Source organism: Sciurus vulgaris (assembly GCF_902686455.1).
Source record: "Sciurus vulgaris genome assembly, chromosome: 6".
Classification (NCBI taxonomy): Eukaryota; Metazoa; Chordata; class Mammalia; order Rodentia; family Sciuridae; genus Sciurus; species Sciurus vulgaris.
Window position 1 is genome coordinate 55,378,634 of NC_136466.1, and position 23,636 is coordinate 55,402,269.

The 23,636-nt window shown below is 37.5% G+C and overlaps 1 protein-coding gene across 1 annotated transcript in view; it reads left to right on the plus strand.

The window, feature by feature from the left end:
* Nucleotides 1-23,636, plus strand: part of LOC306663981 (uncharacterized protein) — a 326,186-nt gene that overhangs the window by 281,801 nt on the left and 20,749 nt on the right. The window contains exons 1-2 of the transcript XR_013764604.1: nucleotides 19,253-19,369; nucleotides 20,038-20,133. The gene's annotated coding sequence lies outside the window, so the exon portion shown is untranslated. Of the gene's footprint in view, nucleotides 19,370-20,037; nucleotides 20,134-23,636 lie in introns of the transcript that reaches the window.

The following is a 23,636-nucleotide window of genomic DNA, read 5'->3' on the forward strand; positions in this document are numbered from 1 at the left end:
TGTGTCTTCTGTAGCACACCTGTGATGATTGCTTATTATATTGCTTCCTTTTTCATTTACTTTTTAAAACTTCTCCACTTACCTGACTAGAATGGGAGCTCTGTGAGGGCAAGTGATCTTCATATCTTATTTGCTGATTATGATTCATGCAGTACATTACTTATTGGGGACATTTCAGGAGTCCACAGAATCTGTGGTATATGGTCTATGACGATAAATTCAAGAATGTAGGAATTTGACGTGGATCAAGGGTATATTTCTGAACATTTAAAAACCATCTTGCCTGACCAAAGTACGCTATTTTGCCTATGGATTAGCTTTTAGGGGAAATTCTTCCACAGTTGGCTTTGCGAGAGACAACTCGTCCAAAATGAGAATACAAAGAAGCCCAAGCTTTAATCCAAATTTGTGGCAAACAGCTGGGTAGATCTGTGACTGAAGAGTGTAACTCGGTTATACTACGAGGTAGATGTGACTTGTAATTTTTCTCTACAACTGGTTATTCTGTCTGGAAAATGATGAGTGACTGCAGCCAATTTTGTGGACTATAGAGAAAATATGCTCATCTGCCTTCTGTTGTGTTTGCTGTGTGAATACTGGGGTGAGGTACCTCTTCTCCTTGAAAGATGCTTTAGATGAAGGCAAAGCCGAGAAGAGATCATCTCCAGGTCACTGAGTAAAGCTAAAGCTCCTGAGTTTACAGGAAGAAGGCAAGGACAAGGGAAAAATTTTCTGACCTAAGGTGAGAGAAGAGAGACAAACTTTTTAGGACCAGAAGGGAATAAACAAAGTGTCCACATGGCCTGGGAGGAGGCATTTTATTCCTTTTTTTTTTTTTTTTTTTGCAGTACTAGGTATTGAACCCAGGGCCTTGTGCTTGCAAGTTGCAAGGCAAGTACTCTACCAACTGATCTATAACCCCAGTCCTTATTCCTTATTAATAAGAACAAGAAAATCCCCCATTGCCTGTTTCTCTTCTGCATTATAAGATCCAAGAGTAAGCCCAGGTGGCCTCCTGTGCAGCAGACTCAGATGTTAGTTTTCATTGGAATGTGTGAGTTGTGTCCCTTGTCCTGAAGTTGCTTACATGTTTGACAAATTTGACAAAAGGCCCCAATGTCTAAGTCATACACTGATAGGTGACACTAATAAACTGCAATTTAAAAAATGTGTCTTTATTTATGGTCTTCTACTGTGTACAGTTTTCCTCAGGTTTTAAGCAGGGGATTAGAACATATTTGGAGACAGCATGACACACAGCTTTGAATACCAACTCTTCACCTCAGCTAGTTTGGGAGCGGAGAAAAAACCCTCGATGAAACCTCCTTAATACTCTTCTCATGGCATAAGGATTCAGGCGAAGAATGCTTTACTACAAGAAAAACATTTTCCCAATTATTTTCAAGGAGGAAGGAACATGGGAAATCATTCAGAAAATCTGGCTCTCCTGAGTTTTCCAGGAATACTTTTGATCTAAACATTTAGCATAGAAAGGGGAGAAAATGAAGCATAAATAAAACCTGAAATAGAGATGACTTAAGTGTCATCTGAAGCTGGCCCTTGTAAAAGAGGGCTGGCCACTACCTCCTAATTCTGTTTTGCTGAAAGGATCTCTTATAGTCCTCACAGATGTTACCTTTTGCTACACATCTCTCTCTCTCCAGGGGGCCAGTTTCTGGGGCATATGATCTGTGTGTAGAGCAGAGGAGGGGCTTGGATTTATTGTAAAGGAGGGGAGACTCAGAATAGGGTGATATGCTGAGCCCAAATAGCTATTTTTATTCAGACTTAAATTAAACATTATCACACTGAACTGACAGTGCAATTTGGAAGTTTTTGTTTTTGACTGGCTGCTGAATCTCTAGTCTAAATTACTATTTTGGTACTCTCTTTAGAGGGAAAAATGTATTTCTGTTCGTGCTACATTTATATTGTATCTGTGTGTTCCATTGCTATCTGAATATCTTAACTCATTTGAGATTTCAAAGAGAGACTTCAGTTGTTGGTGCAGGAAAATACTGTTCATACTCTGAATATAAATACTGTATATTATTAATTTTTTAACTCATTCTAGACTTTCTCTGTGAGGAATAATTTAATTGTAAGTGATAAAAGAGAGATGACTGTTAGTACAAAAGAAATTCTTTGGTCCAAGTAACTGAAAAGCTCCATGTATCTCTGAAGATGAGGTTTGAGAAAGTAGCTTAAAAGTTATCACAAAGGACCCTCCATAGTCCCTAGGTCACAGAAATGATACTTAGTTTGAGAATCATATCCTCACACTGCAATTTCCAAGGCAGTGATTAAAAAATCATCTTAGGATGTTTCCTCAGAAAAATTAATATTTGTCCCAGTTTTAAGGACTATGTTGTGTCCCCAAATTCATCCACTGCAGTCTTAATGTCCAGTACCTAAGAGTCAACTGTACTGGGACAGAGGGTCTTTAAAGAGGTGATGTAGTTGAAATGAGGTACAGTGGGGGGAGGGAGAATGACTCTAATCCAATATGACTCATGTCCTTATAAGAAGATTTCAGGATACAGAGTCACCCAGAGAGAAGATCTTGTGAAGATACAGGGAGAAAATAGTTATCTCTAAGACAAGGAGAGGCCTCAAAACAAATAAAACACCACTAAATCCCCCTGACATCTGGATCTCAAACTTCCAACTTCCACAACTGTGAGAACATAAATTCCCATTGTTTAAGCAGTCCTGTGTCTGGTACTTTGTTATGGCAGTCTTGTAAATGACCACAACTGGCACTCCTAACAAATTCCAGGGGTCACTGTGTCATCTCTGAGCATTGCAACCAACAGCACTAAATACCTGGGTTGTTTCAAGTCACTCTGGGCTTTGCCCCTGAATGGGGAGGCAGTGGCTCAATTCTCCCTCGATCATTGGAAGTCTCTGTTTAGTCCATGCGTTAACACATCCCAGTGAAATTTTGCTCTTACAACTGGGAAGTATTTTCAAGATAAAACTGGTCCAAAATATAAGTCTTCCTTTCATCATATTTTACTTCAGTCTGAATGTATATGAACTTCCTTCCACATTCCAAGGTCCAGCCTAGGAATAGCAGTAGAAGAGGACTAGATCATTACTGAGTCTCTTCTGCTGACCTCTTCTGCTAGCTGGGAAGATATTACTGACTGGCTGGGCTAGTGAATGGAGATCACATATTGCTTAACATACAACAAAAACTTTAATAAAGGTCCTTACTGAAGATAAGCTGGGCTGGGCCTCTGATCCCCTTCAGGACCACTCATGCCTGCTTTGCCAGCACCATCTGCTTCACGGTCCTGCTTCCTTACTCCTGTCCAGACACTTAATATCCACATGGTGGGCTACCCTATTTCCTCAGCTCTGTTCAAACACCATCTTGACAATGAGACTTTTGGCCACAGCACTCTACGACTCTTTCCCTAGCTTAATTTTCCTCCATGGTATTTATTGCATCTCATATTCTGTATATTCACTTGATTATCTGCCTCCTTTCACCCTCCATGAGAATGGAAATTTTATGTTTTATTTTCTTTAATATTCTTTTTTTTTTTCTTTTTCTTTTGGTACTGAGGATTGAACCCAGGGGTGCTTAACCACTGAGCCACATCCACAACCCATTTTTATTTTTATTTTGAGACTGGATCTCACTAAATTGCTGAAGCTGGCTTTGAACTTGCTATCCTCCTGCCTCAGCCTCTGGAGCTGCTGGGATTATTGGCATGTGCCACTGCACCTGACTACTCCTATATTCTTTATTATTTAAAATTTTCTCAGTATAAGAGAGGTCACACAATAAATTTGTGTTGAACGAATGCCTTTCTTTTTCTGTTGAAGTTTTTCTTCTTCAGTCATTCACTAGATCTCCTTTTATTGATCTTCCTGTATTAAAAAAAAAAAACCTGTGTATTTATGTATGTGTATGTATATGCACATATACATGTACATATATGTGTGCATATATACATGTTTACACATTTCCTGAAACACTATTAAAGACAACTCTTCTGTCTGTCCTCACTCCTTGCTCCACTTGATGATTGGCAGGGAGCAGAGCCATCAAAATTTCCCAGACCTCACCAGGTCCACCACCTCAGGACTCAGGGAGGCATATAAGACAATGGCATGAACACAAGAATCTAGTGTTTTCCTTGTGTCTTCTCAGCTACTGATCAAAGACAAATCACTGTAACCAAATTACCATACTGAGGTGTTTTATTCTGACAGAAGCTTGTCATTCTGAGATTTCTTTAACTTTTTGAATTCATTTGATTTTTCTGAAGTTTTCAAAAAGGTATAGTACATTTTCCATTATTGTGTGTGTGACCCAGTTTTTCTTTACAAGCTTGTGTGTCATTCATGACCAGATCCCTGTCTACCTCATTAGTTTAGCTCCTGCCACATTCATCCACATGCTCCCCTGACCCACACCCTGCCATTCCTATTGGCTTCTTTGTTCTTCAGTAGCATCCTGTGCCTTCCACTCTCTCCAAGCAGGCCAGAGAGTTTGAAGAGGAGGGTGAACATGGAGTTTGCATCTGAACTTCAAGTCCAAGTCCTTGAGCTGCCATGTACAATATTCCTCTACCTCTAAGATATGACAAGGGGTTAGTGAAGAATTAACTTCATGAAACTCATTTGGGGTTCATTAGATATCAGAACAACAACAACAACAACAACAACAAAATCCATGAATGTTTTGACACTATTTTGGGACCTTGCCAAATTCTCTGCCAGTATATATCCTGTTAGTGTAGGAGAGCCAGGAAATTTGAATAAGAGGCATGAATAGCATGGCTTTCCTAACTGAGATTTGTTTTTGTTTTCTTTCTTTCTTTTCTTTCTCTTTTGGTATCAGGGATTTATCCCAGGGGCACTTAACCACTGAGCAACACTCCCAGCCCATTTATAAAATGTTTTTAAATTTGTTCTAATTGGTTGTACATGACAGTAGAATGCATTTTGACACATTGTATAAAAATGAAGCATAGCTTCTCATTCCTCTAGCTGTACATGGTGCAGAGTCACACCAGTAGTGTAATCATACATGTGTATAGGGTAATAATGTCTGTCTCATTCCATTGCCCTTCCCATACCCGTGCCTCACCCTCCCTCCCCTCTGCATAATCCAATGCTCCTTCATTCTTAATATGGAACACTTCACGAATTTGCGTGTCATCCTTTCGCAGGGACCATGCTAATCTTCTCTGTATGGTTGCAATTTTAGTATATGCACTTCTGAATCAAGCACCAGCCCTTTATTTTTTATTTTGGGGCAGAGTCTCACTAAATTCCTGAGGATATTGCTAAGTAGCTGAGGCTGGCCTTGAACTTGTGATTTTCCTGCCTTAGTCTCCTGAGTAACTGTAATTATAGGCCTAATTGAGCTTTTTGATAAAAGTAACTTTTTGGTCCCATCTGTTACTATCCCACCATAAGTGGTAAGAATATCATCAGAATTAGAATTACTAGTATCCACAAAGGTCATGCTTCACTTATCTTGGATTTCAAAGGTGGCTCAGTACTTTTGGGTGTCAATTTACTTGGTAGCAGGGATAATAGCTGCACTTCTTTGCTGTCACGAGAACTGGGGCCATGGATGGAAGAGAATCCTTCTGGCACAGGACCCTTATCCAGCATAGTTCACTTTGGCTGAAACATTGGTCCTCTTCTACTAACCCTTCTACAGTCTTCCAGTCTCCATGAAGATAGTGATGCTTTATATCTTTTCTACAACTCTTGTCTTCAGTGGCTAGTAGGAGACTGTACATTGTAGGCATATCAAATTATTCCTTAGATTCATAATGAATCTTATATTCAATTAAATTTGAATGGAATTGATAGTAGAGGGGACAATTCACACACACATGGTTCACAAAGTATATGCACCTATGTTAGGTGTTAAGCCATCTTTAAATGTCAGGTATCCTGGCAGACAACAGAAAAGATATGCCAACATTTCCACTCAGGATAAATCACTGCTATAATAATGTTTGCAACATTAGATATGCTAGAAATGAAAAGAGCAACTACTTTAGTATGTATCATTTGCTAGAATATCAATCAAAATTTCTTGAATTATTACAATCTAGTTTTAATGTATCTAGGTATTATTGTATCCAATTTTTCTTCTGAAGACACTTAGGCTCATTAAACTTAAAAATCTTCACCAAATTTATGTGGATGGTTAGGTTCCCAAATTGTGATTTAAGTAAACTGTACTTTTCCTAGTTTCAGACAACAGTTATTATTGATGAGCCTACAGGTCAGGATAACTGATTTGGTCATCCGTTTGTGCTGGGATCCATAAACCCTGCAGAATAGCACATAAGATGAAATTGATGAACCCATGACCTGAAATCTCAGAAGGGCTGACATAGCCAGAGCAGAGGGTGCTGTGTGCTACTGTTGAAAGGGAGAAAGACCCAGGAGAGGCTGGGAGAGAGTTTGTAGGAATAGCTCCTGTTATCAGGAACAACTATTCTCTGGGAATATCTTGGTAACAGAACTGCTTTGGAAGCCTTCAGCTTGGCCTGGGGTAGAGAGGATAATGAGGAGCTTTTTACTGATATGCTAGATGACATGCTGGCTTTCTAAATTAATGAGCCAATTTTTTGAATTTTCTCCTTTAACTTCATTTTTTTTTAATCTTTATCTTGATGAAGTTTTATTTTTATCTGATTTATGGTGGTGCTGAGTCCAACTGTTCAAAGAAGCCTGTAAGGAAAACCTGTGTTTTGGTTCAGGTACCTGGAACCTGAATTATCAAGTTTTTATCAGAGTAAATTCTGCCCATGTCTCCCCACCACCTCCCTGCAAAATAGACATGACTCCAAAGCAGGATCAAAGTCAAAGAGTGAGGCTCATTTTTTTTCAAATCTAAGACACAGCAGAGGTTGCAGTGATTTAGGAGGCAGGAGCCACAGGGACCAGGAGGTGTTCTGGAAGCACACTGGGACAGGTTGAGGCACCTGGATCTGGTGGCTCACCTGAACAAACTTAGATTGTGATGTGATGTTCTTCTTTTCATCTGCTCATTCATTCAGTCATTTTATGTGTCAAATATGTGGTGAGGGAAGGGAAAATGAACATTCAATATGCAGAGTGTCAATCAGTTTAGATTTAGGGGTAAAAGAGGAGAGCAGTCATTTGTGGAGGCACATATGATGATGGGGAAGATTTCATGTTTGTTTGCTTCTAGGTGATCTGAGGGCAATAAATGAATAATAATGCCTAGAATATGTGTTAGGGTATCCAAATGGATAAAATGGATTTGACAAATAATAGTTTGCTTATTATTTTTTGAGACACAGAGAAAGGCAGTTATCCATATAATTCTTTGAGGAGCTCGTTCTTCAGATGACCTAAGGTACTTTGCTTACTACATTCCCTAAACATTAATCAGTCTCATATACAGACAAGAATCACTTATAAAATGTTTGTCAGGTAATAGGTATATCAAACATCATTTTCTCTTTCAACAGGTTTATTTCATAGTAAGATTTTGGGATACAAAGTAGGATGAAACCCAGTCTTTATTCTCAGTGAACTATTTCTACTGCATGGGTGACAGGTGTATAAATGGATCAAGCATGGACTGCTTATTATGGGTGCCCTAAGGAGGGAGTCTTACACAGTGGTGGTATATGCATTTCTGTATGTGTTTGGGTATACATGTTAACATCACAAAATGAGTCCTAGAAACCATGATGCATGAGCTCAGCATATTTTTATATCATTATGTGTAGTCAGGCCCAGTGGCTCATGCCTGTAATTCCAGTGACTCAGGAGGTTTAGGTAGGAGAATCAACAGTTCAAAGCCAGCCTCAGCAATTTAGTGAGGCCCTCAGCAACTTAGCAAGACCCTGTCTCAAAATAAAACATAAAAAGAGCTGGTAATGTGGTTCAGTGGTTAAGCACCCCTGGGTTCAATCCCTGGTACAAAAAATTTATATCATTTGTGTTGTATATAATTACTGTAGAAAATATTAAAAGGCATTAAAATGGGTACCCTTTTTCTAAAATAAAGTGTCAGCAAAGGATAGAGTACTAGACTTAGAGCTAATCTTTGTGTGTGTGTGTGTGTGTGTGTGTGTGTGTGTGTGTGACTTTGACTTTTGACAAGTGTTATCTCATCTCTGAGTATCAGTTTCCTCATCTGAAAAATAAAAAAAATTGGCCTCCAAGGTCACTTCTAGCCATGATAGGCTCTGAGTCTTTGAATCTAAGTACAAATTAATAGAGCACTGTGAGCATAAGTGATTTCTAATTGCCGAAGTGTGACAATTTAAAATAAGGCACAATGGACTCTGTCATTAGCTCTGACACACGTCTCCCTCTATGACAAAGGTCAGGCATTTCAATTTCCTCTGTCTCACTTGCTCCATCCCCAAATCCAGGATCATACTCCTGATACCTGTCTTCTCTTGATGAATCTCTTGTCCAGATTAACAAGGATCTTATTTCTCTGAAGGAAATGGTTCACATATTGGAGGTCTATTAATTCTTTTAGATTATTATGGCACCATTTGCTCAATTTCATTCCAAAATGACCACACACCCAGTTTTCCTTGGTAAGCTCAGGGCTTCAGCCTGAAAAGCAAGGATGTTATTTAGAAGAAAGAGTATTAATGATCACAGAATTATCTGATAGGATATTTTTTCCAGGTGTTTTCCCCTGAAAACATTATTGTACTGGTATTTAATGGGCATTTAATTTCCTTTTTACATATTATCTACCAGATAAAATATATATCCCAAACTGGGGAAATTGTGGGATTTTAAAAAAGGTTAAGCTTTTTTGGTGGGGGGAGGTTAATGGTAGCCAAACCCAGGGCCCATGCAAACTAGGCAAGTGCTCTACCACTGAGCTATACCCCTAGTCCCAAAGTCAAATTCTAAAAGGGATGGATTCATACTAATCTGAGGATCCAGGGTGCTATTCTCCATCTCAGAATCTTTGTATTAGGATATAAACACCACTCAAAATGTTTGCTAGTATCCTATCCTGAACAGCAGGAAGTCAGAAATGGGGCCCTGTTTCTCAGATAAGGCACTTGAGACTCCAGTCGAAGAGCATTAATTTAGTACAAACTACTTACAAAGCCTCTTATTAGGGGGCACGAAGAAGACCTGAACAAGTCCACACTTTCCCAGGATAGAAACGGTAGTATTCGCCTAACTCTGGTAAGTGTCCTGTTACTGGTGTAAAGAGCTGTGAGAATTCAGAGCGCAGACAGGAACAATGCAGGGACAGCAATCTCTCAGTGCCCGTTCGGCCCAAATAAAACATTCCCATTAGGGTGAGAAGATGGAAAGAGCCTCTTGGATTTGTCTTCCATTGGTAGAAAGACATTAACCCACCGACTAGACAGTGCACCAGTATTCACCTTGCCAAATAGTGTCCAGGAGATACAGTGTGCAATCAGTGCAAACCCAGACACTGACAAATCGTACCTTTCAATTGTTGACTTCTTCATTTCATTCCCAGTTCAACTGCAAGATCTAGAAGAGGAATAAAATCTCTAGGCACTTTTGGATTAGTCTAAAGAAACTTGTGTAAAAAAGAGAGATTTTCTTTCTTTCCCTTTTCTTTTTCTTTCCCTTTGTTGATACCCCAGCCTCTTAATAAGATATGAAGCAGTGGTTGGAAAAGGGATGGTGAAATTTACTGGACCCTTAAGAGTCTTGGATTTTTTTGTATGCTTTCTGTTTTCCTCTTCTGCTTTTCAGAAATAATCTTACATTGCAAATAACAAAAAATTTTAAAAAATAAAAAAATAGTTGAAAAACTATTGAAAATTAGTGTAAGTGGAATGTCAGATAATGTCAAATGATTCTCTAATGTTCTTCTACCTATTTGCAAAGATTCCTGTTCTAGATATGATGACATTGCCCCAACTCATGATATCTCTTTTAGAGTTTGTGATGAAGGAAATGGAGACTTGTAAAACCCTCAGGGAGTAAGGGAGCTCAGGAATATAACAGGTCGCAAAATGACCCTTATCTGCCAAAATTCCTCTGCCTTACAAAAGTAAGCCCACCAAATGTGACCAACTGCTCACATGAACTGACCCTACTAAACCCTACAAAAACTGAGACCCGTGTTTTAGCCTGTTGACATTTTCCCTCTTAAAAATGTACCCCTCTGCTGCTTAATAAATGAAGCATCCCTGATCCATTGAGTGGGGGGAGATTCCTGTTCTGTATCCTTGCTGCTGTTTGATAATATCTTTAAAATTTTTGCTAATCTGGTGCATATAAAATGGTTTCTTGATATACATTTTGGTTTACATTTTTCTCCTTATAAGTTAAATTGAGCCACTCTTTATATTTTTATTTTCCTCTCCTCTTAAGTACCTATTTTAAAATTGCTGTTTCCTTAATAATAAATAGGATTTATTTTCATATTCCTCACTCCAATTCTTTTTGTGCTATGTGCTGCTAAGTTTCCTCTTCATGGGTTTGTCTTTTCCCTTTCTTTATGGTGCGTTGGGATAAACTAGAATCTTTTATTTTAATGAAATCAAATTCATCAAGCTTATTTTTTGTATTATGAGTTTATTGTATCTAATTTTAAAAAGATCACATAGCCCATGATCATAGATGTAATTTCCTACATTGTCTTCTCACATTTTTATAGTTTCGCTTTTTTGTATGCAAATAAGTCTTCAATATTCTTTGAAATTTATTGTTGAGTATGATACAAATGGGACCCAATTTTGTAGTTTTCTATAAAGATAATATCAATTATATCAGTACTATATATTCAAAATAAACATCTTATTTCTTCACTGATCTTCCAAGTCAGCTCTGACAGATATCAAATTCCCATATACTTGTCAATATTGCTGAAGTTGGCTTCCCCAAATATTGTCAATATAAGAGGCAAAACTGAGTTTATTGCATGCTATGGTGGTAAGAGACAACAGAACCTCACAAAGCTTTGTCAGCGTCCTGGAGCAGGCAAAGTAAGGTCAGAATTTACTGAGAGCTGGAAGTATGGTTTAAGGCTAACTGTGATTAGTTTTGGATCAGGACTGTGATACTTAAGATTTGTTAGAAAAGTAAGGGGATGACTTTGAGGTGAGGCATTAAGGCATCCTAAAAAAAGAGTAGGATATAAAATGTTGACATTTCCCATCATTTGGAAAATTCCTGTGTTAAACAATCACATCAAATGCATGGACAGGGCAATTGTGCTAGCTAAGTATAGACATAAAAAGTTTTGGTACTGGGGGGGAGCAGTGGTCCACACCTGTAATCCTGAGGCTCGGGAGACTGAGGCAGGAGGATTGCAAGTTCAAAACCAAATGCAGCAAAAAGCAAGGTTCTAAGCAACTCAGTGAGAATGTCTCCAAATAAAATACAAAATAGGGTTGGAATAGGGTTGGGGATATTGCTCAGTGGTTGAGAGCCCCTGTGTTCAAGCCCCAGTACCAAAAAAAAAAAAAAAAAAAAAAAAAAAAAAAAAAAAAGGGAAAGAAAGAAAAAAAAGTTTTGGTAAATAATATATTCCTGGACTCTCAATTTTATTCCATTTGTTATTTATCTATTCTTGCTGGAATGCCATCCTTTCTTATTAAATAATATTCTTTTAAGTTAGAATAACTGCTAGGATAAGGGCCTCCTATCTTATTTTTCTTCATGGTTTTCTTGGTTATTCTTGGGTCTTTCCATATTAATTTAGAACCAGTTTCCCAGCTTCTTTACATACACGCATATGTATAATTTCAAAACTAGTGAGAATTTGCTTATAGTCATAGTGAACTATCAATAAATTGTCTTAGAACAGATTTCTATATAACATTTAGTCTCTTAATCAATGAACATGGTATAACTTTCCACTTATACAATTTTTTAAAATCTCCATTATTAAAATTATAAAAATATCTTGAAAGGTCTCTTTTTTTTTTTTTTTGGTTTGATTTGTCTTGGCCATTTTATACAATTTTTATGCTTAGATCTTTAAATCAAAGTTTTGTTTTTATTCTAATAATTTTCTTCAGATTTTTTCAATTTTGAATATAGATGTTTATACCTTTTGTGAATAATGACAGTTTTGTTTCTTTCATTCCAGTTTCTGTGCCTTTTATTTATTTTGTTATGCTTTGCTATGCTAAATAAGTGCTCTGCTATTGAATACAAATGGTAATTTGAGGCCTATTTACCCTGTATTTTTGTTGTTGTTGTGTTTAAAGCAGGATGTTTGCAGATGCTCTTTATCAATTTAAAAAAAATGTTTTTTTTAATTATTACTAGTTTCCTAAGGCCTTTATTTAGAAAAAATATAATTAAAAAATTGATATAAGGGGTTCAAAATGGCATAGTGGTGACGAATCTAAAGGAATGGGTGAGTCATTGGATATGGGATTAAAGACAGAGGTAAATTTAGTTTTAGTTTTTCTTTTTTTGTTAACTTGGGAGACTGGTAGATTCTCACTAGGATGAGAGTAAAAAAGAAAACAGTAGATGCAGCAAAAACATGTTTTACTCAAGATCAACCTGTTGAATTAGAGATTTAATTAGCATTTGGGTAAAAACACTCAATAGCTGAATAAACCCTTGGAACAACATAAAAACCTCCCTGTAGTGTATCAATCTAATTTCTCTTTGATTCCTATACCTCTTCCTTACCCATATCTTCTCTCTTGTAAGTTGGAACAGGACTTTAAATGCATCCTGAATTCTGAGGGAGCCTAAGGGAATTACCTGTGTAGAAATCAGATGGGACACTGCTCTATGATGTTTTAGATGAAAATGAGATTTTCCAAATGATGTTGGTTGACCTTCCACTTCCCAGCCTCCCTTTAACCACAGGAGTGAACTGGAACTATTTCTCCCCACTACTCCCCATCGCACTGGAGAAGTAAGGCTCAATGGATAAAGTCTTCCAGATATGTCAGATCTCTTCTCAGAGGCAATTCTCTGTGGATTCCTGTTTGTCGTGTGCCTCTGACTTCAATTTTGTGTATAAATCTTGTCCCATTTAATAAAATTTCCTTTAATGTGTTATTTCTCAAACTTCCAAATTATGAACCCACGACTTCTCCAAAATCCCCAATTTTGTTACTTTTTCCTACTATACGACAGATTTTTTTGATCTCCTCTTCCCATTCTCCCTTCTATCTTCTCCCACAGGAAATAGTGCTGAGGGCATGGAGGCAGTTCCCTGTTTCAAAATGCAATTCCTAACTGCAGTCACATTGTGTTTTATGTCTGCTCACTGACTGGAAGGAGGGCTGTTTTGAACCTATAGTGCTGGTCATAAAATCTCAAGGCTAGGTAAGTTAAATTCACTTTTATATAGGGGCCTGGAATTTCCACATTTCTTTGAGAATATCAAAACTCGTATCTCTTCTTTCTCCAGGCATGTTTGTAATAACTGTTTTGAACAAAGTCATATCTTAAGAAAATATATTAACTAGAAATTAAATAACAGACTCTTGAACATCCAATGGATCTAAGAAGGAATCACAAAGGAATTTTAAAAATATCTGGAGACAAATGCAAAGGCAAGCACAGCATACAAAAATTCATGGGAAGCAGCCCAGTAGTAGGAAGAGTGAAGTTTATAGTGGTAAATGTCTGTGCTAGGAAGACAGATTTCAAATTTCCCCTTTACACATCAGGGGAACTAGAAAAATATTAACAAGCTAAATACAAAATTAAAAAAAGAGAAAGGAAATAAGGACAGAAGAAAGAGAAATAAAGAATAGGAAAATAACAAAAAAAATCAAAGTAATTCAGTTGGTTTTTTGAAAAGATTAACTGCATTGAAAAACCTTTCATTAAAACTCAAATGACAAATATCAAAAATGAAAGAGATGTTACAACCAATTTCACAAAAACAAAAAAGGATCACAAGAGATTGCTATAAAAGATATATGCTATCAATTGTATAATTTAAAAGAAATGATAACTTTATAGAAACAACAAATTTAAAGTCTGAATCAAGAAATAAAAATCTAAACAGATAAGTAAGTAGAAAGGAGATGGAATCAGTAACAGGAAAATATCCCAAAAAAGAAAAACCCAGTGCCAGATCAGATGGCTTCACTGGAGAAACCTATGAAACATTTAAAGAATAATTACCAGCCAGGCTCCATGGCACACGCCTGTGATCCCAGCAGTTCAGGAGGACGAAGCAGGAGGATCACAAGTTCAAAGCCAGCCTCAGCAAAAGTAATGTGCTAAGCAACTCAGTGAGACTCTCTCTAAATAAAATACAAAATAGGACTAGGGATGTGGCTCAGTGGTAGAGTTTCTCTGAGATCAATCCCCCATACCCCACTCCCAAAAGAATAAACACCAAATCTTCTTAAACTCATCCAAATAATAGAATGTTTCCAAACTAATTCTATAAGGCCAGAATTACCCTGATACCTAAATCTGATAAAGATACTACCAGAAAAGAAAACTACAGACCAATATTCTTGATGAACATTGGTTCCAAAAAATCCTCAGAAAATATAAGAAAATTATACTTCACAACACATTAGGAAGATTTACATCAAGGCCTATTGATGTTGACTACTGACTGACTTGATACATGAAAATAAATCAAGGTAGAGTGTCATATTAAAAGAATGTAGGATAAAACCACAAGACCATCTCAATTGATGCAGAAGCATTTGAAAAATTTTACTGACTTTCGTAATGAAAACACTTTAAAAATTAGGATCAGAAAGAAAATTACCTCAGCATCATAAAGTCCATAGATAACACTCAATGGTGAAAACCTGAAAGCTTTCTAAGTTTTACAACAAAGAAAGGATGCCCACTATTGCTACTTCTATTCAACATAGTACTGGAAGCCTCAGCCAGAGCAATTAGGCAAGGAAATGAAATGAAAAGGCATTCAAATTATAAATGAAGCAAAATTATTTCTGTTTGCAGATGATATGATCTTATATTTAGAAAACCCTAAAGATTTCCTCAAAGAAACCTTTTAGAATAAGCAAATTCAACAAGGTTGTATGTTATAAAATCGATGCACAAAAATCCCTTGCATTTCCATACACTAACAATAAACAAAATGAAAAGGAAATGATAAAAATAATTCCATATACTATAGCATCAAAAGAATAAATCACTTAGAAATTAATTAAACCAACAAGGTGAATGACATTTACACTGAAAACTCTCTATTACTGGTAAATATGGAGGGACACAAACAAACGGAATGGCATTCATGATCATGAATTAGACTTAATAGTGTTAAAATATCCATATTACCCAAGGTAATCTACAGATTAATAGTAATCCCTATCAAAATTCCAATGATAGTTTTTGAAGAAATCAAAAAAATTCTAAAATTTGCACAAATTCTAAAAGGACCCCAAATAGATAAAATAACTTTGAGAAAGAAAAATAAATCTGGAGCCTTCACATTTACCGATTTCAAAATATATCACAGAACCACAGTAATCAAAATGATATGGTAGAGGTATAAAGATAGGCATATAGATCAATTAATATAATAGAGAGTTCAAAAATAAGTTCTCAAGCCTATGATCAGATAACCTTCAAAGAGGTGCACAGTATGGAAAGGATAGTCTATTTAACAAGTGGTATTTGAAAAACTGAATATCTATATGTAAAAAATAAAGTTGGGCCCTTACTGTACATCGTGTACAAAAATTAATTCAACATGAATTAAGAATTAAACATAATAAATAAAACTATAAAATCTGTAGAAGAAAACAGGGGAAATTCTTCAGAACATTGAATCCAGCAATGAATTTTTTTTTGTACCCAGGGGCGTTTAACCATTGAGCAACATCCCCCAGCCCCTTTTTATTTTTTTATTTTAAGACAGGGCCTCATTAAAGAGCTCAGGGCCTCGCTAAATTGCTGAGGCTGGCTCTGAACTTGCAGTCCTCCTGCCTCAGTCTCCTGAGCTGCTGGGATTACAGGTGGAATTTTTTGACAGGACATCAAAAAACATAGACAATGAAAATAAAAATAGAAAAGTGAGATTTTATCAAACTTAAAAGTTCCTTGAAGTAAAGGAAGCAAGCAACAAAATAAAAAAAAAGACCACCTACTGAATAGGAGAATATATTTGCAAACCATATATCTGATAAGGAGTCAATACCCAGAAAATATTAAGAATTCTTAGAACTTCACCACCCCCACCACAGTCACAAATGAATAACACAATTAACATGGACAGAAGATTTTGAATAGACATTTCTCTAAAGAAGATACATAAATGAGTAATAGAGTGTGAAAAGATACTCAATGTCATTAATCATTAGAAAAATGCAAATTAAAACCACATACCATCTCATACCTGTTAGGATGCCATGATGAAAACAAAAACCCAAACCACCAAAACTGAAAAGGGTAAGTATTGGTGAAAATCTGAAGAAACTGGAAACCTTGTTGGTAGGGATGCAAAATGGCAAAATTGCCCTGGAAAATAGCCTGAACCTCCAAAATTTAAAAAAAGAATTACTGTATGCTCTAGCAATCTCACATCTGGGCATTTATCCAAAAGAGTTGAAACAAGAATCTTGAAGAGATATTTGCACACCCATATTCATTATAGCATTATTCACATTCTGGGAGATGGAAGCAGCCTAAGTGTCTATCCACTGATAAGGGGATGAAGAAAATGTGGTCTATACACACACAATGAATTACTATTCAGCCTTTAAAAAGAAGTAAATCCTGTTACATACATGCTGTAGCATAAATGAGCCCTGAGCACATTATGCTAAATGAAATAAACCAGGCACAATAAGACATATGCTGCATGGTCTCACATATATGAGGTACCTAAGTTAGTCAAATTCACAGAAACTGAAAGTAGACTTGCGGTTGATAAGGGCTGGGGGATGGAGAAAAGGGGAACTGTTTTTTGGTTATAGAGTTTCAGTTTTGCAAGATGAAAAAAATACATGTATTTAATTCTGCAATCATGAACTCCTTTGTAGGAGTTGCACAGTGCACCCAGCCCAGTGTCTTGCACATATGTAGACAATGTTCATTAGCTATCTTTTCTGTTTGCTATCTTCATTGACCAATGTGGAAAAAGAAAGTGACCTATGGAACTATAGACTATAGAGCAATGTTCCTAGAATTTTAACATACATTGCCTCATTTCATCAAGCGTAAAGTCTCTGGCCTTCTTTTCATGTTATTTGTGATTTCAAAATAAATTTTTGTGTAAAACAGTTTACACGTTAGGTGATCTTTAAAAATGTCACACATGTGCCCATCCTTCACTGATTCTGAAACACTCCTCTAGCTAGTATGTACCTAAACTTGGAATTGTTGCTGGAATTGAAAAATGAGATTAAAAAAAAAAAAAAAAAAGGCACAAATGCTTGTCACCGTCTCCCTTTTCATCCATGGCAGACATGTATTGGATTACTTTGTTTTCCACTGAGCCCTGACAGCATCTGAACTCTCTTCAACACCACCCTCCACATAGCCACATGAATGAACTGCAGCTGGCATGTAAGATGAGATCTACATCCCATTCTTGGTTTGGAGTATAATTTCTAGGAGCCTAATGTATGGATAAGGGTTTGTTGTTGATGAAAATAATGTGCATGCAACGAAACCCATAGCACAGCCAGACAGCTCTGAATGAAGGAGCTGCTTATGGGCTGCATCCAACCTGAGTACTCAAAAGCCTGACTCACCCCAGTATCTACATATAGTAACAACACAAACATCTTTAATTTCCAATCCTCTCTCAAAATGATTGTTATATTTGGAGAATAATTGAACATATGTCCTACAATTAAAACTTTTTATAATTTGCCATGTATTTATCTATATATTGAAAAAAATATAAAGGATATACAGTGGATTCTGCTGTCAGCCTCTGTTCTCTCCCAGTGTAAGATTGAAGTGATTTAGTTCAATGATGCTTGCAAGACAGTTTCCATGTTTATGTTTTTCACAATGCTTAAGTACTATAAGACAACCGTATCAGACATCTTATTTAGAGGCTCAAGAATTTTTTGTTTACTTATTTATTTATTTATTTATTTATTTATTTTGCTGGAGAAAGTGCTCCTATTGGTTGTATCCAGTACCTTGTTTCTCTGGTCTTTCTAGTAACAGCATTTTTCTAACCCGTATGAAAAGCAAGCCTTTTAAAACTCATTGAGCTGGATATGTGCATGTACACAAGTATGTGTTAAGGAATTAAGAGCGAGGCCACCCCAAAATATGCTGTTCTGGTATATTGACTAGTATGAGCAAAAGGCACTTGAAGAACAGCAGGGACAAGAAAATCACCCTGAACTTCTCTCTGTTTCTCGAAATCAGGATGAAATTCTCATGTGAACGGTATCCCTCCTGTGCTAGAAGGAAAATATCATTCTTATTGATAAGATAGGAAGTTGAGGCTGAGGGAAGTTTACACAGAGAAAACTTGTTAAACTAGTGATTATCACTTATCCACCCAATTAAATGCCCCAGCCCAAGCCCCCTGCCTTGTCATATTTTTATAATTGATCGTTTTTTTTTGACCACTTATGTATTCAACTGCTCAACTCTATGTCTTTGGGTCTTTATTTCCTTATGAAGTGTTGAGTGCCTGATGGAGGATTGGAGAGCAGTTACTGAAATCAGTGGTCTCTGATGCGCTCCTGGCTGTGACATGACGAGTTTGGAATTCTTATGCTAGAAAACCACAATGTTTCACCAACTTTACTTCTCCAGTTTCTGCCAGTCTTATAGTAACTTTAAACAATGGACTTTCTTGAGAGGTACACAAAGTTCCTAACATTGCACTTTGTAACTATGGATTGCAACTGTGGAAAAGTTACATAGGATGTCCTAGTTTCTGTAACTTTCCTGAATACAAAGAATAGTGGTTGCATAGTCTTTAACCTGATAATGAGATTTCTGGTGTAACTCTTTAGACTTGCATTTGTGTCAGAGAGCAGTCTCCACCTGATCCCAGCTTAATTAATCTTCAAGATCTGTGTCTGTGAATCTTTATTTTCCAATCCCCCTTTCCCCCTCACTGGACTGGAGAGTCTGGTTGCACTGGTCCAGACAATGAAGGCTCCAGCACCACTTAAAAATTATACTGAATACATTTGTATGCTTTTCTCCTGCTGATCTGTCTAATGCTAATTGAATTCTCAGACCAGCCAAAAAGCCCTAAGAAGGTGGAGATAAATTTTCTCCTCCCCTACATTGTATATATGCTTCCCCTTCTTGGAGTTTTAACTGAAAATGGTTCTTCCATTTGTGCAGTTTCAGGTCACTCCTGGTGTTATCATCTGACATTCTGCCAGCAGCAGGAATTCTGTTTCCTTTTACATGGTGACCATACCCAATGCCTCACTGAATACATGGGAGTTCCTTACCATGAAGGTGACTAAGTAGTACTCAGGTATCAAATGCTGACTTTCTCCTTTGCATGCATGTACAGGTCTCTAGGTGTGACCTCTGTTGTGGAGAACCTCATAAATGAATGACAAAAGGTGTATCCTAAGGAATGGGATGCTGGGCTTCTGGGTTCCAAACACCATGCTCTGAGTATTGCATGGATGTCACAAAGCTGTTGGGCACTGGGGAGCAATCTGGGCTTGAACATTGTCCATTCAGCAGCAACCAGTATGTATGAATCAAAGACCAAAGAAGAATCCCCAATTTTTACATGACCCTGGGGACCAGGTAGGCGAAGACACAGAAAACCAACTTAATTTAATAGCCTACTAAATTGTTCTTCCACATTGTGCACCTGGTATGTTTTTACTTCTCTAGAAAGAAAACAAATGACCTTTCTCTTCAATGTCCAAGGTCATAGAATGGAGATGTATATCTCTCTTAAGGGCTTCATCTGCAGTTTGCTAAGAACATCCCTGCATTTTCTGTGTTTCCCTATATTTTCTATGTATAACCCAGTCACCAAGCTGAAAGCAGATTAGGGATGCTCTTTTGACATGGTTAGAATTCTCGCCTTGGCAGCCAGCTCACAGGCAGCCTGTTGAATGACTCCTCCAGAACCTTAGAGAGTGTTAAATGCTGTGATAAAACCTTTCATCTTCCTTTATCTAGCTGACCAGAGCTTGTGCTCCTGAACTGGACCCATCTGTGTCTGTGTCCTTTTGATGAAGAAGGTGCAATCAATTCTTCCTTTTGATGGGGGGAGTGGTAAGTAGTTTAGAGGCGAGTCAGATCAAGGTGGTATGGAGCAGCCCATCAGCCTTGACCCTAGCATACCAACACAGCTCTGTAATGGGTTATGTTCATGCTTTTCAAGTCTGAATATTCTGGGTCAGCATCCTTTGCGCTGATTTCTAACCTCAGAATAAATGCAGACTTATTTTCTGGAAGTCATTTAAGAACTTAGATTTCCATATGAAGTTGATTTTAGTTTAAAGTTCTAAAGCCTGCATAATAAGTCCTACTGGCTAATGCCTTGATGCTTTGTCAGTCTGAATACCCTCCAAAGCCAGACTCCTTGGAGTTCTGAAATTCACCATCTTTTCTTGTTTTCAGTTATCTGACACTAGTGTGTAGCATTTCAGAAGTGTGACATGTTCTTTTGGGATTGGAGTCTTATGCCTGACAACTTCAGTTTTCAGTAGGTCATTTTTATCAAAAGGGAAACTTTTTGTAGCCTATCCTAGTATGTTAGTCTATGCTTGTGGTGACACAGTGAGACATTTGGACAACAAGAGGTGTTCCACTACTCCAGACCCTGGAAAAATCAATTGCCAGATACTATAACTGTCCTTTCCAGGAAAGATCAGTGTTGGTAGAAGCCCAGAGAGGGTAGATTCTGTACATTCTATTTTAAATGCTCCTTCTTTTGCAGGTTCTTTCAAGGTAGAGAGACTGGGGATGGCATTATCTACTAAAAATTAAAATGAGCAAACACCTAGAATATTTACTCTTCTTTTGTACTTATCACTATCTTATATGGCCCCAACTAGTAGTTCAAAAGCAGTGACATTACTCTTTCAAATTCAGTCCATCACAAATTCACCACTTTCCCTCAAACCTCACATGATTCTCTTGAAAGGTTGTTCCATCATCATCATTTTGAAAACACTGGCCCCAGTTTTAGGCATTTTATGATTTGCATAATATACACAGACTCTCAGCAATCCTGGATGAGTGAGGAACATGTATAGACATGAATTTGTAGCCACATCTTAAACATTTGAGAAGCATGATTTTTTTTTTTTTTTTTTTTTTTTTTCATTTTCTTCAAGTCAACTTAAGTCAGATTCAGTGAACAGCCAACTCTACTGGCTTCCTGCCCTGTCATGATGGACATCTTGATGTCAATCACTATTGGGACTCTAAATCAGTTCTCTAAGTTACATCAGTCCACTCCAATACAATGAGGTTCATCATTCTCAACCTTGACACAGTGGGTTGGATAATTCTGTATTGTCGGAGCAGTCCTGGCTTTGTGGTGTATTTAGCAGTATCTTTGGCCTCTACCCCACTACATGTCAGTAGCAACTCCCCACCAACTCTGAATATCAAATTATCTCCAGACCTTGCTACATAGCTAGCTGCATAATTTGCAGGGCCTAGGACAAAATGAAAACATTGGGCTTTTAAAAATAATTCATTGCTTATAAAACAGAATAGTCATGATATATGTGTAACATAATAGCCTTACAAATTTCAAACAAACACACCATGACCTCTTTGGGATCCTATTTCATATAACACACTAAATAAAGATATTTTATTAATGTGATATCTTGATTTTAAGCTTTTTCTGGGAAATACCTTTTGGGTCATACAACAAATAAGAAAACTGTGAAGAGTATTTTGTAGGTTTGATGACTTTGGGCTAAATTTCTGGCAAACAATTTTAAAAAATACATTTTAGTACACCTGATTTTTTGTAATAATTTTTCTAAAAAGATTTAGCTCTCCTTACAAATGAGTTTCATGTTGTCTGAACTTAATTTTAAATATGATATTAAACAGTGGCACTGTAATGTTTCCTCTGATATTTTCTGTGATTTGAGGTGGTCATATAACCAAGTTTCATGATTTTTATATAATTTTAAAATCTGTATGTATTTTATCACTGCTTCTTCAATTATAAGGTAAATTAATTGAACATTTTTTCCCTTTTTAAAAATTTATTCATCTAAAGCTTCATAAGAAAATTTACTCTTTTGTCAAATGTTGCAATCCTTAAATTTAATTCGTACTTCTAATCCTGTGGATATTTTCTTTGCAGTTTTGTAACAGTTTTCAAAACCAAAGATTCTGAGCTCTTTGAAGAATTCTAATAACTCCCTGCCATGTCCATGTATGCGCTTTTATTTCACTTCAGTTCCCTACCCTGGTACATGCGGAGTCCCTTCTTTCTTCTCAGGATTGGTGGACACTGCCACCACTCTTCTGCTGGTGCTGCCAGCCTTAGTCTGGGTCCTGTACCTTGCAGTGGTCCTGACCATGGACTCACATGGCCTGCCAGGCCTGCAGGCCTGAGCCCCGGCTCTGGCTCTGGCTCATTACCTCTGCTCGACTCTCCAATTCTACTTAACTCACAAAACACAACTTCACAGCCACAAATGAGAATTTCAAAAGGGTGACACCAGAGCATTCAATCAAGCATAGGCTTCTCCTGAAATAGGGGGAGCTTTGTAAGAGAGGCCTGTGTGAACACAAAGTGTCAGGCGCAGGAAGCCAGCCAGCCTGGATTCTTGGCTAACATGGAGGGGCTGCCCCCGTGTAGGAGGGATGGATGGTCAATGGTAATCTTGGTAAGCAGTAGTGTCACATTTTTTATTGTCTTTAAATCAATCCGGATTTAATCAGGGGTCCTTTATACCTGATGTCAGAAATTCAATCTTACATTTGGAGGCCCTTCCCACGTGAATAAATGTCCCTGGAATGTTTCTAGGAACAAAACCCAAACTGTACCCCAGTTCAGCACTGTTCATAGGGTGGAGGTGGGGGTCCTGCAGCTTCCCTGCCTTGTGGGGTCTTTGGCTGCCACAATGAATCCTCAGCAAGTTCCTGACCTCCCTGGGACTGCTGAGCTGTGCTCCCTAGCGCAGGGAGGAGGGCCCACAAAGGTAATCTTTTTTCTCCTTTTCCTTTTGACAAAATCCTCAAGAAGCTTAGATTTCCAGAAAACAAAATCCAGGAAGTAGGGAGCTTCTCTTTTCTGCCTGATAACGCGGTTGTCTCCCAGGCAAGTGTTCTCAGAGAGCCTCTCTGTTGGAACAGGCGGTGTTCACAGGTGTGTCAGCAGGCAGTATGGTGGTGGGGATGGGGACCTCAGGCTTAGAAGGGACAAATGCAGAGAGAAAATATACCTTAAAACTCATTCCTTCAATTCAGTGAATATGACTGAGCACCCACTATGTGTCAGGCATTTTTTAGTTTCTAAGAATAAAGCAATAAACAAATAAAGTCCTTATGTAGTTGACCTTTTTTTGTCAGAGAAGATAAGAGTGAACAATTAAGGAAGTAAACTATACCCTGTTGTCATGAAGGATGTGTTGTTTAGAAAAACAAAGCAGGGCAAGCATATGGGTGATGTCTGCCTGAGCGTTCTTATCTATTACAGGGAGTCCTAAACACATCAATGATGACATTTAAGCTGAAACCAGGTGGGGGGGGGGGGGAGTGGAGATGGAAGAAGAGCAGGGCAGGCAGAGCACAGAATG